This window comes from Procambarus clarkii, chromosome 10, assembly GCF_040958095.1.
Source record: "Procambarus clarkii isolate CNS0578487 chromosome 10, FALCON_Pclarkii_2.0, whole genome shotgun sequence".
Taxonomy (NCBI): domain Eukaryota; kingdom Metazoa; phylum Arthropoda; class Malacostraca; order Decapoda; family Cambaridae; genus Procambarus; species Procambarus clarkii.
Window position 1 is genome coordinate 27539040 of NC_091159.1, and position 15890 is coordinate 27554929.

The window sequence follows — 15890 nt, forward strand, 5'->3', positions numbered from 1 at the left end:
CATGTCCAACACTTCAGACATGTCCAACACTTCAGACATGGCCCACAACTTATGGTCCCTATTTTCAAACATTACTGATTATTGACCAACTTGTTTAACTGCTGATATCTCTCATGTATAAACTAAAAGAAAATTGTAATCTTATGTTTATTTAGTTAAAATTCCTTCTGATGTTCTGTAACATTTTCTGCTGTTCCATCCATCATGTAATTATTATGTCTCCATTTCTTTTTTTTTCCTCTTTACAATTCAATTTATGCTTTTGATCTCAAGTAGTATTTAGTTTTTAGTCAGTTTTCCCACACCTTTCCCGAAACGCTGTGCGTATTATAGTGACTTCAGGCATTGTATGTACTAACTCTATATATTAATCCGACATTATATTTGTAACTCATTTTTAATGTATATATATCTTTACCTGAATAACGTCTTATCAAATACAGGCAGCCTTATAACTTTAGGGATGGCTTTTAACAAGTAACAGTCCTCGTGGCACAGTGGTAAAGCACTCGCCTGCGCTTTGGCCTGGGTTCGTTTCCTGGCTGTAACGGCCAGACATGTTTGGCCTCTCCATGCTTTTCCTCCTCCCACTTCACTCCTTCATCTCACTCTTTGCTTTCGGGGGGATTACTCGCCTTTTCTCCAGCTCCAACTTGTGATGCCATGTTATCCTTGGCCACCATTCATGACGTCAAATTCTCTGCATGTAAGATGTGTGCTATGACTTTTTCTCAGAGACAGGTCATTCTTCGTCACCCATTGTTGCTCTGTGGTAATCCCATTCAGCACAAAGATTATGCTAAACTTTTGGGGTTGATCTTTAATGCTGGTTTGTCTTATAGTCGCAACACATCTTTCACATCAGAGTTGAATCACGGAGACAAGCAGTCTCCGCGGTGTAGTGGTAAGACACTCGCCTGGCGTTCCGCGAGCGCTATGTCATGGGTTCGTATCCTGGCCGGGGAGGATTTACTGGGCGCAATTCCTTAACTGTAGCCTCTGTTTAACGCAACAGTAAAATGTGTACTTGGATGAAAAAACGATTCTTCGCGGCAGGGGATCGTATATATTCCAGGGACCATAGGATTAAGGACTTGCCCGAAACGCTACGCGTACTAGTGGCTGTACAAGAATGTAACAACTCTTGTATATATCTCAAAAAAAAAAAGAATGCTCTGAGGCCTTTACTTTACTCAAACTCTTGTCCTATACTTTCTAGGGAGCTGATAGATGCACACTCTTCTCTTGTGCTGTCTAAACTCCATTATCACTGTCGCTTACTCCTTTACACCTTCGACCTCTTGCTTGATGGTCGGCACCACACTAGGTTATGCCTCTTCTCTGGTGCCTGTCGTTCGTCCCCCATGTTGTACGTTGAAACTGGAGTGCTGTCACTACAGGATCGTTGTGATTGTTACTGCTTTCGCTACCTTGCAAGATCTCTGCAACATTATCTTTCTCACTTTTCACAGGCTTTACTTGTTGCCCCTCCAGTAGGCTCTGTTTCCTTTCAACACCACCTTTTTTTATAAGGATGTCTCATTTACAAGTCTCCCTCTTGGTTTGTGTTCACAATGTCTCATGTCGTTCCATCCATCCATGTCGTTCCATCCATGTCCCACATGGGAAGTTTTGCAAGATTGAACTACATGGTAAAGACTTCTACCCATCCAATTGTTTCGAAATACCTTGTCTTTTTTATATTTTTCTTCACACTACAATTCTGTTGTCCTATTCACAAATGGATCCAATTCTGCTGACAGTGTTGGTTGCTCTGTAGTCTCTCCGGACCAAATCTCCGAGGCTAGCCTCTTCACAACTGAACTGTGACGATCTTGTATGCTCTTCGAAAACTGTTTTTCTGTCATGAACGCTCCTTTATCATTGTGGAGCGTTCCACAGGATTTTGACCATCCTGTGATGGTCAAAATTCAGTATTGGCTGTTTCTTATCTAGCAGAATTAAGCTTTGCTGGGTTTTCATTCATATTGGTGTCTCGCCTTAAATTAGCAAGTTAAATTTAATTCAAGTAAGTAATTATCTAAAGGTGCCAAGCTAGTGGAAATTTAATTTAAACTGAATTTAATTAAATTAAATTAGGTCATATTGCCCTAAATGAATGTGCGGTTACTGCCGCTGAGGAGGCTATCCGCGCTTGTTCCGTTTCCAGAAAAGGCATCCCCTTATTCAGATTCCTACCCAGTCATTCACTCGTCAATCTGAGACCGTTGGCAGGGTCGTTTGTCTTATGTTAAAGGCAACAAACTGCTCACTCCTGAGGGTGGTTTGTCATCTTGGCCTTTATCCTATAACTGTAACCGGCGGTGGGAAACGGCTCTGGCTTGTTATGTATTGGCCATACATGTTTAACTCACAGGCATGTAATGGAACGCTGGCCTGGCCCTTGTTGTCCACATTGCATTGTCCGTCTTACGGTCATGCACCTGCCCAGATTTACAGGACATTCTTGTATCTTTCCAACTGTTCCTAGTGGTCATTTGTCCCTCGATAGAATCTTTAGTGAATCCAATAACTTTGATATTTCTCGCGTTATGTACTTTTATTATCGTATTTGCATGTGAAGTGATTTTTAAGGCCTTTTGAATATACAGCAACACTTGCGGATCTGCATAATCCCCCTTGCTTCGTGCCTTCTTTTCATAATTATTTCTGAGTAATCACATACATACTTATTATAGTACTGTACATGTTGATATATTAAATAATTTAACCTTATTTTAGACAATTTTTTCTACTGTTTCTATCCAAAAACGTATTTTGTTATATCCGTAACGGAACGGCTTCACTGTAGACGACTTATGAAGTCCCATTCAACTCGGGTGAAGTATGTACTTAGACATGTCTTCAGTGAAAACAGACAACTGTTAATTTAGGATAAATCTGTATTTCTAGTTAAGTCAGCTTCAGTAGTTATACACTCTCCCTAATAATTGTCCAACTATGCTGAAGGATCAGGAGTGGACCACTATGTTGTTCCTGTATCTCTGCCTTTATTTTTACTAATGAACCTAATCTGTTACCAGTACTTGTTACATACCTGGAGCATACCTGGTATATTGTTGTTTTAATGAGCCTAATATGGTGCCAGTAGCTATTATAATGACCCTAATCTGTTACTGGCAGTTGTTATTATAATGACCCTAATCTGTTACCAGTACTTGTTACATACCTGGAGCATACCTGGTATATTGTTGTCTTAATGAGCCTAATATGGTGCCAGTAGCTATTATAATGACCCTAATCTGTTACTGGCAGTTGTTATTATAATGAGCCTAATCTGTTACTGGCAGTTGTTATTATAATGACCCTAATCTGTTACTGGCAGTTGTTATTATAATGACCCTAATCTGTTACTGGCAGTTGTTATTATAATGACCCCTAATCTGTTACTGGCAGTTGTTATTATAATGACCCTAATCTGTTACTGGCAGTTGCTATTATAATGAGCCTAATCTGTTACTGGCAGTTGTTATTATAATGACCCTAATCTGTTATTCATTTTACTGAGCCTAATATGGTACTGTAGTTGCTAGTAGTAACTGCCTTACTAGCAATTTCAATAAAATGTTACAGTTTAGCAGTATAGCCGCCAGTGTTAATATGGGTCTGGTGAGCACATCCCAGCTCACAGTAGAGCACATCCCAGCTCACAGTACAGTAGAGCACATCCCAGCTCACAGTACAGTAGAGCACATCCCAGCTCACAGTACAGTAGAGCACATCCCAGCTCACAGTACAGTAGAGCACATCCAAGCTCACAGTAGAGCACATCCCAGCTCACAGTACAGTAGAGCACATCCCAGCTCACAGTACAGTAGAGCACATCCCAGCTCACAGTACAGTAGAGCACATCCCAGCTCACAGTAGAGCACATCCCAGCTCACAGTACAGTAGAGCACATCCCAGCTCACAGTACAGTAGAGCACATCCCAGCTCACAGTACAGTAGAGCACATCCCAGCTCACAGTAGAGCACATCCCAGCTCACAGTACAGTAGAGCACATCCCAGCTCACAGTACAGTAGAGCACATCCCAGCTCACAGTAGAGCACATCCCAGCTCACAGTACAGTAGAGCACATCCCAGCTCACAGTACAGTAGAGCACATCCCAGCTCACAGTACAGTAGAGCACATCCCAGCTCACAGTAGAGCACATCCCAGCTGACAGTAGAGCACATCCCAGCTCACAGTACAGTAGAGCACATCCCAGCTCACAGTACAGTAGAGCACATCCCAGCTCACAGTAGAGCACATCCCAGCTGACAGTAGAGCACATCCCAGCTCACAGTACAGTAGAGCACATCCCAGCTCACAGTACAGTAGAGCACATCCCAGCTCACAGTACAGTAGAGCACATCCCAGCTCACAGTACAGTAGAGCACATCCCAGCTCACAGTACAGTGTACAGCGGTGCTCACTGTCATTGTGCACGTAGGGTTGAGTCTCGCTTCTTGACTCCCATATATCTACTTTAAATCTACTAAAGTATATAGGTTCCCCAGCTTATTGAACTTCGTTATATCTACTTTTAAATGTGTGGAGGAGGAACAGAGAGAAAGAGAGAATGTGTGAATTAGTGTGTAATTACCTAAGTGTAGTTACAGGATGAGAGCTACACTCATGGTGTCCCGTCTTCCCAACACTCTTTGTCATATAACGCTTTGAAACTACTGACGGTCTTGGCCTCCACCACGTTCTCACCTAACTTGTTCCAACCGTCTACCACTCTGTTTGCGAAAGAAATCTTTTTAATATTTTTTTCAGCACTATTATTTCCTTATCTTGAATCTGTGTCCTCTTGTTCGTGCAGTTGCTGGTTTCAGGAATTCCTCTTTATCAATTTGGTCGATTCCAGTTAGTATTTTGTAAGTGGTGATCATTTCACCTCTTTTTCTTCTATCTTCTAGTTTTGGTATGTTTAGCGCCTCTAGTCTCTCCTCGTAACTCTTGTTTTTCAGTTCCGGAAGCCATTTTGTAGCATACCTTTGCAACTTTCCCAGTTTATGTGCTTCTTGAAATTTGGGCACCACACAACTGCTGCATATTCCAATTTTGGTCTCACAAAAGTCATGAACAGTTTCTTTAGTATTTCACCATCAATATAATTAAAAGCAAGTCTGAAAGCGACACATACGCGCCTCTCATAATGTTCTTTATGTGTTCCTCTGGCGACAGCTCACTATCCACAACCACCCCTCAGGTCTCGTTCTTATTAGAGTTCTGTAATTCCTTTCCACATAATTTGTAAGTTGTGTTTGGTCTATTTTCTAAGATTCCACATTCCATCACATGGCATTAATTCACATTGAATTCCATTTGCCACACATATTTTATCTAGATTAATTTGAAGGACATGACGCAAACAATTGTCTGCGTCTAATATCTTGCCATCATCCGTAAACATGTTCATATAATTCTGTATTCCTTCTGGTAGATCGTTTATGTACACGATGAACAATACTGGTGCAAGAACTGAACCCTGTGGTACTCCACTAGTAACATTCCTCCAGTCAGATACCTTGTCCCTGATTACTGCCCTCATCTGTCTGTCAGTTAGAATGTTTTTTATCCATGCCAGAATTCTCTTTGTCACCCCTCCAGCATGTTCCAGTTTCCAGAACAGCCTCTTGTGTGGGACTATGAAAAGCCTTTTTTTTTTTAGGTCTGAATGAACACAGTCAACCCAACCACCTCTTTCTTGTAGTATCTCTGAGGCTCTATCATAAAAACTAATCAGATTTGTTACACAGGGTCTTCCTATTTAAAAACCCATACTGTTTTATTATTTATTTATTTCATTTTATATATATATATATATATATTATATATATATATATATATATATATATATATATATATATATATATATATATATATATATATATATATATATATTGGTGTATACTGGCAGCAGGTTTTCTTTCAAACATGTTTCATTGAATATGACCGCATATTCTGTATTTATTATTTTCTGGTTTAGGGCTTCTATCCCTCTAACTATTTTCTTAGCATCAGGGCTTAATTGAAATAGGAATTCTCCAAAACTCATTTTCGTACTTTTAAGGTGAAGAAAAGAAGTGATTTACTATAGAGTGTATTACACTTATTTGTATAATTTGCACGACGTTTCGAACCTCCATGGTTCATTCTCAAGTGAACAGATCTTACAATACTAGTTGATTTTATACCCGCATTAGGTCAGGTGATAATACAATGAAGGTGAAAACATGGGGGGATACATAAGGGATAAACATAGGGGCTGCAGAAGGCTTATTGGCCCATACGAGGCATCTCCTATCTAAACACAAAGATTAATCCAGTGTAATTGGCCTGTTATGTTGGACATTGTCTTCTGTGTTGGCATCGATATGTTCTTGTCTTGTCCTTACTCTCATGGTGGGTAGAGTAAATAGTTCCGTGATTTGGGTGTTCATGGTAGGTCGCTCTATTCTTATGTGAATTGCCTCAAGAATTTGTAATCTTCTTGAATCTTGGGTTTTGTCTATTATGCAAGTATTCTTGTTCAACATTTCTCTTGTTAGAGTAATGTCATGGGCTTGTCTCATGTGATTCCTAGGGGCACCAGATTGAAGATGGCATGTCAAACGCCTCGTCAGCTTGGTCGACGTCATACCTATGTCTTACATTGAAGGTTACATCCTTCGTGGGGGCAAGTGTACATGTATACAACGCTTGACTGCTGTAGAGGGTTCTCCGTCGGCTTCGGGCTGTTTTTGATAAGGAGTTCGGAAGTCTTCTTGGTTTTGTAGAATATTATCAGGTTTATGTTTTGGTTAGGAGTAGTGCTTTTTACTCCTTTACGGATTATTTCTTTCATTATTCTTTCCTCTTTTATATGTTCACTGTGCATGGTTGATTTGTAATATAATTTTATTGGGGTGTTGTTGTTTCTGTTCTAGGTTCTGAATTATACCAACGGTCCAAGTGTCTTCTTATAGCAGCGTTTATTTCCGCGTTGCTATATCCGTTGTTCACCAATACCTGAGTTACTCTTTCAAACTCTCTACTCACGTTGCTCCATTCAGAGCAGTGGGTAAGCGCTCGACGATATAAGCATTGAGAACACTGGCTTTGTATCTTTGGGGGCACTCACTTCTACCGTTCAGGCATAATCCTATGTTGGTGGGCTTGGTATATACGTTGGTGCTTAAAGAGGTTCCTGTTTTTGTTATTAGTACATCCAAGAATGGCAGACTGTTATTTTCACTATTTTCATGTGTAAATCGGAGTACTGACTCTCTCTCTAGGTGTCTTTTTAGGTCAATTAGTTCATCTGAGTCTTTTACTATTACGAATATGTCATCTACATAAATTGTCAATTCTTATCTAAACCAAAGATGCATCAAAAACGCCTGGAAATCGAAATGCTTCTGGACGATATCCATAAGCTAGAAGACAACAAAAAAGTCATCACCACTGACACACTTCAAGCTGAACTACTTGCAGAAGCAGGGAAAAAACGAGGAACATATTCATCTACAATCTTAACCACACGACTCAAAGAAGCAGCGAAACAACTAAAAAATCTGAAAGACGTAACAATAAGAAAAGCCGACAAAACAGCAGCATATGTATTGATTCCTACCCATGAATACATGAACAAAATTAGCGACATCCTAAGTGACGACTCCAAATTTCAACGAATCACGAGGAACCCCGTAGAAGACCTTAAGCGGAAAGTAAACAAAACAATTACAGCAATCAACGCAAAGAAAGGTAGTGTGCATTTCAATAAACTTCAAGGCGACTATGGCTTAGGATATGCCTACGGCAATGTTAAGACGCATAAACCAGGTAACCCACTACGCCCTATAATCAGCCAAATACCAACCCCAACTTATCACCTGGCAAAGAAACTCAATGAACTCCTAACTCCATACACTCCAAGTAAGTTTAGTCTACAATCATCAGCAGATTTCCTAGAATTGATCAAATCTACCCAGCCCGATGGAATCATCGCTTCAACTGGACGTTGAATCCCTTTTTACCAACGTCCCAGTCGACACAACCATAGGAATGATACTGGACAGAGTATACAGAGACGAGAGCACCCCCAAATTAGACATACCTGAGCCACACTTGAAAAGTCTTCTCGAAGCATGTACAAAGGAAGCCCCTTTCATCAGTCCACAAGGAGACATGTATTTACAAATAGACGGAGTAGCAATGGGCTCCCCTTAGGAGTTTTATTTGCTAATTTTTATATGGGAACCATCGAAGATAGGGTCTTCAGTAGCAGACAAAAACCAACTGTATACTGCCGTTATGTAGATGACATATTCGTAATAGTAAAAGACTCAGATGAACTAATTGACCTAAAAAGACACCTAGAGAGAGAGTCAGTACTCCGATTTACACATGAAAATAGTGAAAATAACAGTCTGCCATTCTTGGATGTACTAATAACAAAAACAGGAACCTCTTTAAGCACCAACGTATATACCAAGCCCACCAACATAGGATTATGCCTGAACGGTAGAAGTGAGTGCCCCCAAAGATACAAAGCCAGTGTTCTCAATGCTTATATTCGTCGAGCGCTTACCCACTGCTCTGAATGGAGCAACGTGAGTAGAGAGTTTGAAAGAGTAACTCAGGTATTGGTGAACAACGGATATAGCAACGCGGAAATAAACGCTGCTATAAGAAGACACTTGGACCGTTGGTATAATTCAGAACCTAGAACAGAAACCACAACACCCCCAATAAAATTATATTACAAATCAACCATGCACAGTGAACATATAAAAGAGGAAAGAATAATGAAAGAAATAATCCGTAAAGGAGTAAAAAGCACTACTCCTAACCAAAACATAAACTTGATAATATTCTACAAAACCAAGAAGACTTCCGAACTCCTTATCAAAAACAGCCCGAAGCCGACGGAGAACCCTCTACAGCAGTCAAGCGTTGTATACATGTACACTTGCCCCCACGAAGGATGTAACCTTCAATGTAAGTACATAGGTATGACGTCGACCAAGCTGACGAGGCGTTTGACATGCCATCTTCAATCTGGTGCCCCTAGGAATCACATGAGACAAGCCCATGACATTACTCTAACAAGAGAAATGTTGAACAAGAATACTTGCATAATAGACAAAACCCAAGATTCAAGAAGATTACAAATTCTTGAGGCAATTCACATAAGAATAGAGCGACCTACCATGAACACCCAAATCACGGAACTATTTACTCTACCCACCATGAGAGTAAGGACAAGACAAGAACATATCGATGCCAACACAGAAGACAATGTCCAACATAACAGGCCAATTACACTGGATTAATCTTTGTGTTAGATAGGAGATGCCTCGTATGGGCCAATAAGCCTTCTGCAGCCCCTATGTTTATCCCTTATGTATCCCCCCATGTTTTCACCTTCATTGTATTATCACCTGACCTAATGCGGGTATAAAATCAACTAGTATTGTAAGATCTGTTCACTTGAGAATGAACCATGGAGGTTCGAAACGTCGTGCAAATTATACAAATAAGTGTAATACACTCTATAGTAAATCACTTCTTTTCTTCACCTTAAAAGTACGAAAATGAGTTTTGGAGAATTCCTATTTCAATTAAGCCCTGATGCTAAGAAAATAGTTAGAGGGATAGAAGCCCTAAACCAGAAATAATAAATACAGAATATGCGGTCATATTCAATGAAACATATATATATTATATATATATATATATTATATATATATATATATATATATATATATATATATATATATATATATATGCGAACAAGCCTGAATGGTCCCAAGGACTATATGCAACTGAGGAGGAGTTGCATAATTCTGGGGTGTGAGTTTTCAGTTATATATATATATATATATATATATATATATATATATATATATATATATAATATATATATATATATATATATATATATATATATATATATATAATATACAAGACATTGGGTTTATGAGAGTACATAGCATTGATGTTTTTAAATTCTTGTAAAGCCACCTACCAAATAGGTGAGTACAATTAGGTGAGTACTAACACACACAGCGTTTCGGGCAGGTCCTTTATCTAACAGATAATTTTAAGTAAGTTATTTGTAGCAAATTGAGAACTGTTAACAGGTATATTGCAAGAAAAATTTACGAAGATTAGAAGGTACATTATAGTAAAATTTGAGGAGTATGAACAGGTACAGTATAGCATAATTTGAGGATTATATCTAAGTATATTGTAGTAAAATATGCTTGCAATATAACTAACATGATATAAGACGATATTAGTGATTACAACGGTGAATGGCTCAGGCAGGTTTGTTGGGGGAGTGGGTAGTACTAGATACAGTGTGTGTGTGTGTGTGTGTGCGTGTGTGCGTGTGTGCGTGTGTGCGTGTGTGCGTGTACTCACCTAGTTGTACTCACCTAGTTGTGTTTGCGGGGGTTGAGCTCTGGCTCTTTGGTCCCGCCTCTCAACCGTCAATCAACAGGTGTACAGATTCCTGAGCCTATCGGGCTCTGTCATATCTACACTTGAAACTGTGTATGGAGTCAGCCTCCACCACATCACTTCCTAATGCATTCCATTTGTCAACCACTCTGACACTAAAAAAGTTCTTTCTAATATCTCTGTGGCTCATTTGGGCACTCAGTTTCCACCTGTGTCCCCTTGTGCGTGTTCCCCTTGTGTTAAATAGACTGTCTTTATCTACCCTATCAATCCCCTTCAGAATCTTGAATGTGGTGATCATGTCCCCCCTAACTCTTCTGTCTTCCAGCGAAGTGAGGTTTAATTCCCGTAGTCTCTCCTCGTAGCTCATACCTCTCAGCTCGGGTACTAGTCTGGTGGCAAACCTTTGAACCTTTTCCAGTTTAGTCTTATCCTTGACTAGATATGGACTCCATGCTGGGGCTGCATACTCCAGGATTGGCCTGACATATGTGGTATACAAAGTTCTGAATGATTCTTTACACAAGTTTCTGAATGCCGTTCGTATGTTGGCCAGCCTGGCATATGCCGCTGATGTTATCCGCTTGATATGTGCTGCAGGAGACAGGTCTGGCGTGATATCAACCCCCAAGTCTTTTTCCTTCTCTGACTCCTGAAGAATTTCCTCTCCCAGATGATACCTTGTATCTGGCCTCCTGCTCCCTACACCTATCTTCATTACATTACATTTGGTTGGGTTAAACTCTAACAACCATTTGTTCGACCATTCCTTCAGCTTGTCTAGGTCTTCTTGAAGCCTCAAACAGTCCTCTTCTGTTTTAATCCTTCTCATAATTTTAGCATCGTCCGCAAACATTGAGAGAAATGAATCGATACCCTCCGGGAGATCATTTACATATATCAGAAACAAGATAGGACCGAGTACAGAGCCCTGTGGGACTCCACTGGTGACTTCACGCCAATCGGAGGTCTCACCCCTCACCGTAACTCTCTGCTTCCTATTGCTTAGATACTCCCTTATCCACTGGAGCACCTTACCAGCTACACCTGCCTGTCTCTCCAGCTTATGTACCAGCCTCTTATGCGGTACTGTGTCAAAGGCTTTCCGACAATCCAAGAAAATGCAGTCCGCCCAGCCCTCTCTTTCTTGCTTAATCTGTGTCACCTGATCGTAGAATTCTATCAAGCCTGTAAGGCAAGATTTACCCTCCCTGAATCCATGTTGGCGATTTGTCACGAAGTCCCTTCTCTCCAGATGTGTTACCAGGTTTTTTCTCACGATCTTCTCCATCACCTTGCATGGTATACAAGTCAAGGACACTGGCCTGTAGTTCAGTGCCTCTTGTCTGTCGCCCTTTTTGTATATTGGGACCACATTCGCCGTCTTCCATATTTCTGGTAGGTCTCCCGTCTCTAGTGATTTACTATACACTATGGAGAGTGGCAAGCAAAGTGCCTCTGCACATTCTTTCAGTACCCATGGTGAGATCCCATCTGGACCAACCGCCTTTCTAACATCCAGATCCAGCAGGTGTCTCTTGACCTCCTCTCTCGTAATTTCGAACTCCTCCAAGGCCGCCTGGTTTACTTCCCTTTCTCCTAGCACAGTGACCTCACCCTGTTCTATTGTGAAGACCTCCTGGAACCTCTTGTTGAGTTCCTCACACACCTCTCTGTCATTCTCTGTATACCTGTCCTCGCCTGTTCTAAGTTTCAATACCTGTTCTTTCACTGTTGTTTTCCTTCTGATGTGACTGTGGAGTAGCTTTGGTTCGGTCTTGGCTTTGTTTGCTATATCATTTTCAAAAATTTTCTCTGCTTCTCTTCTCACCCTGACGTACTCATTCCTGGTTCTCTGGTATCTCTCCCTGCTTTCTGTTGTTCTGTTATTCCGGAAGTTCCTCCACGCCTCCTTGTTCAGTTTCTTCGCTTCCATACATGCCCTATTATACCATGGATTCTTTTGTTGCTTCTCGGATTTTTCCCTTTGGGCCGGGATGAACCTGTTTACTGCCTCCTGACACTTTTGGGTAACATAGTCCATCATACCCTGTACAGACTTGTCTCTGAGGTCTGTGTCCCAAGGTATTTCACTTAGGAAACTTCTCATCTGTTCATAATTCCCCTTTCGGTATGCCAGCCTTTTGATTCCTAGTTCTTTTTGGGGGGAGATAAGTCCTAGCTCTACCAGGTACTCAAAGTTCAATACACTGTGGTCACTCATTCCCAAGGGCGCTTCCATCTTAACTTCCCTTATATCCCATTCATTTAGGGTAAATATCAAATCAAGCATTGCTGGTTCATCTTCTCCTCTCATTCTTGTTGGCTCTTTGGTATGCTGGCTTAGAAAGTTTCTTGTTGCCACGTCCAGCAGCTTAGCTCTCCATGTTTCTGGTCCTCCATGCGGGTCTCTGTTCTTCCAATCTATCTTCCCATGGTTGAAGTCTCCCATAATTAGTAGTCCAGATCCATTCCTGCTAGCAACAGAAGCTGCTCTTTCTATTATGTTAATGGTGGCCATGTTGTTTCTATCATATTCCTGTCTAGGTCTTCTGTCATTTGGTGGTGGATTATATATGACTGCGACTATAATTTTTTTCCCTCCATTTGTTACAGTACCTGCTATGTAGTCACTGAAACCTTCACAGCCCTGAATATCCATCTCCTCAAAATCCCAGCCTTTTCTTACCAGCAGAGCTACACCACCCCCACCTCTTCCTTCCCTCTCTTTCCGCATAACATAATAGTCCTGTGGAAACACTGCATTTGTTATTGTTTTCGTGATCTTTGTTTCTGTGAGGGCTATTATGTCTGGGTTTTCCTCTAGTACCAGTTCTCCAAGCTCATTTGCTTTATTTGTAATTCCATCTATGTTAGTGTACATCGCTTTGAGGCTCACTTTCTTCTGTCCCTTCTCAAATCGCCTCCTTGGTGAGTGTTCTGCTGGTGGGGGAGGCTGTTCCATGGGTGTGAGGACCTGTGAGGTGGGTAACAGGATCTCAGAGGATACTGGAATGAGGGGCGGGGGATCCAGTGAAGGGGGAGGGACAGGGAGGGTATGGGGTGAAAGGGGAGGGAGGACGGGAAGGAAAGGGGGGGAGGGAGGACTCGGGAGGAGGGGAGGGGTAGAAGGGTGGGGATTGGGTGTGGGGGGAGGGAGATTTGGCTGAACTTTTGAGTGGGGGCAGGGAGGGTTTGGGGTAGGGGGGTTTTCTATGCAGAGGAGGGAGGCGGGGTTGTCCTCCCTTCTGGTGTTACTGGGTAGCTGGTTGTGGGTTCCCCCCTCGCCTCTGGGGGTGTTGTGTTGGGAGCTGTGACTTCCTGGTTTTCCCCTCTCGCCCTGCGCCTCTTCCTTGCTTCTGCCGCCACGGCTCTCTCCTCCCTTGTCATGTCTCGCTGGAGGAATACATTTTTTAATTTTCCCACGTTTTTCAGGGAGCTCTTCCTTGATAGGATCCTCTCCTTTGTGTTCTCGTTTGCAAACACTATCTTTATCATTCGGTCTCGGTCTTTGTTGTACCGGCCTAGCCTGAAAACCTTCTCAATGCTATGCTCGGCCCCTTCCATGTCTAGTGCCTTTAGTACTTCATTCACTGCTGCTTTGTCCTTGTCATTCCACTCTGTCCTATTGGTTCCTTCCTGTTCCCTAATACCCACAGCAACCACTGATCTTTTCCTTTCCAGCAGTTGGCTAGTGGAGCGTGCCGCCTCCTGCGAGGTGGCTGCTTTCATGGCCACCTCCATCACTGCAGTCATTACTTCAGAGTTATTTTTTTTTAGTATTTCCGCAAATGTTGCTTTTATTGTGGCATTCTCATCCAGAAAACTATTACCACCTTCTCCCTGGGTGGTTTTCTGACTCTCAGCCTCGATACCATTCTCTTTGAGGGTTCTAATCTCCTCCTTTGCTGCTGTCAGCTCTCTTTTCAGGTTGCTTATTTCGTTCTTCATTTCCTGCATCATTTCTTGCATCTCACTCTTGATGTCCTCCAGAAACTGGGCGAACATTTCCTTCATCTCGTCACCTTGGCTCTTTCCTGCTCCCCTGGGACCTCTGGCTGCCATCTTGACCCTGTTGGGATGGGGGAGGGAGAGAGAGAGAGAGGGGGAGAGAGAGAGAGAGAGAGAGAGAGAGAGAGAGAGAGAGAGAGAGAGAGAGAGAGAGAGAGAGAGAGAGAGAGAGAGAGAGAGAGAGAGAGAGAGAAAGGGAGTGATAAAGGGAGAGATAAATGGGTGGGTGGGGGGGGATCCGACCCTTCCACTGAAGTGAGAAGAAGGTAGAAGGGGAGGGGGGGGAGGAGATGGAGAGAGAGGCGGGAGGGAGAGGAGAGGGAGAGAGTGGATGAGGAAGAGAGCGGGTGAGGGAGAGAGCGGGTAAGGGAGAGAGGGGGGGAGGTGTGTGTGTGTGTGTGTGGGCAGAGAGGGAGGGGGAAGGAAAGAGAGGGAGGGGGAGGGAGGGGGAAGGAAAGAGAGGGAGGGAGAGGGGGAGGGAGGGAGGGAGGGAGAGAGAGAGAGAGAGAGGGAGAGAGAGAGAGAGAGAGAGAGAGAGAGAGAGAGAGAGAGAGAGAGAGAGAGAGAGAGAGAGAGAGAGAGAGAGAGAGAGAGAGAGAGAGAGAGAGAGAGAGAGAGAGAGAGTGAGAGAGAGAGAGAGTGAGAGAGAGAGAGAGAGAGAGAGAGAGAGAGAGCAGGAGAGAGAGAGCAGGAGAGAGATAGTGGGAGTGGGAGAGAGGGAGAGTGGGGAGGGGAAGAGTGTGTGTATGGGCGATGCGGGGGACTGGGGGTGGGGGGGGGGCGGAGATGGCGACTAAGTCAGGTCAGGTCAGGTGGTGGGGTCAAGAGGGGGGGGGGGATAGTAAGGTCTATCCCAGGTGTTAATGCCTTTTCCCCTGACTGAACAATTGTGTGTGTGTGTGCGCGTGCACGTGTGTGTGTGCGTGCACGTGTGTGTGTGTGTTTTAGCGTGTGCACACTTGTGTGCGTGTATACGTACGTGGGCGGGCGTGCTTGTATGTGTCAAGATATCCCTTATGCGTTACCTCTGCCTAAATGAGCCACTCTGAGATTTTTAAATATATTTGATATCCTGAACGAGAATTTGATAATCTTTTACCTCAATCTGTACACCTGATTAATTGACCAGAGAGGGGTACATACCAGACTGCCTCCCGCTCACACAACCAGATGAGCGATGTATGATGACGATGTTTATCCTTCGTTGTCTCCCACTAGGTGATTCACTAAATGCTGGTAGATTGATGAGGTCTTCTTCTCTGTCTACACAAAGCTCTGGAGTCAGTCACTGTATCGTTATGTGACAGTTCACTAATTCACTGTACCACTGATCACAGTCACCACTCACAGCACAATCAGGTAGCTCCACGGCGGGTCGTCCCACCCGGTCAGGTCACACACTTACATGCACCGGTGAT

At 42.7% G+C, this 15890-nt stretch overlaps 2 protein-coding genes and 1 long non-coding RNA gene across 3 annotated transcripts in view; all 3 read left to right on the top strand.

The window, feature by feature from the left end:
• Positions 1–15890, top strand: part of LOC138363025 (uncharacterized) — a 439332-nt gene that overhangs the window by 308598 nt on the left and 114844 nt on the right. The window lies entirely within an intron of this gene.
• LOC123745994 (uncharacterized) overlaps positions 1–15890 on the top strand; it is a 153173-nt gene that overhangs the window by 22439 nt on the left and 114844 nt on the right. The window lies entirely within an intron of this gene.
• Positions 1–15890, top strand: part of LOC138363100 (solute carrier organic anion transporter family member 74D-like) — a 29579-nt gene that overhangs the window by 13407 nt on the left and 282 nt on the right. The gene's annotated exons all lie outside the window — the stretch shown is intronic.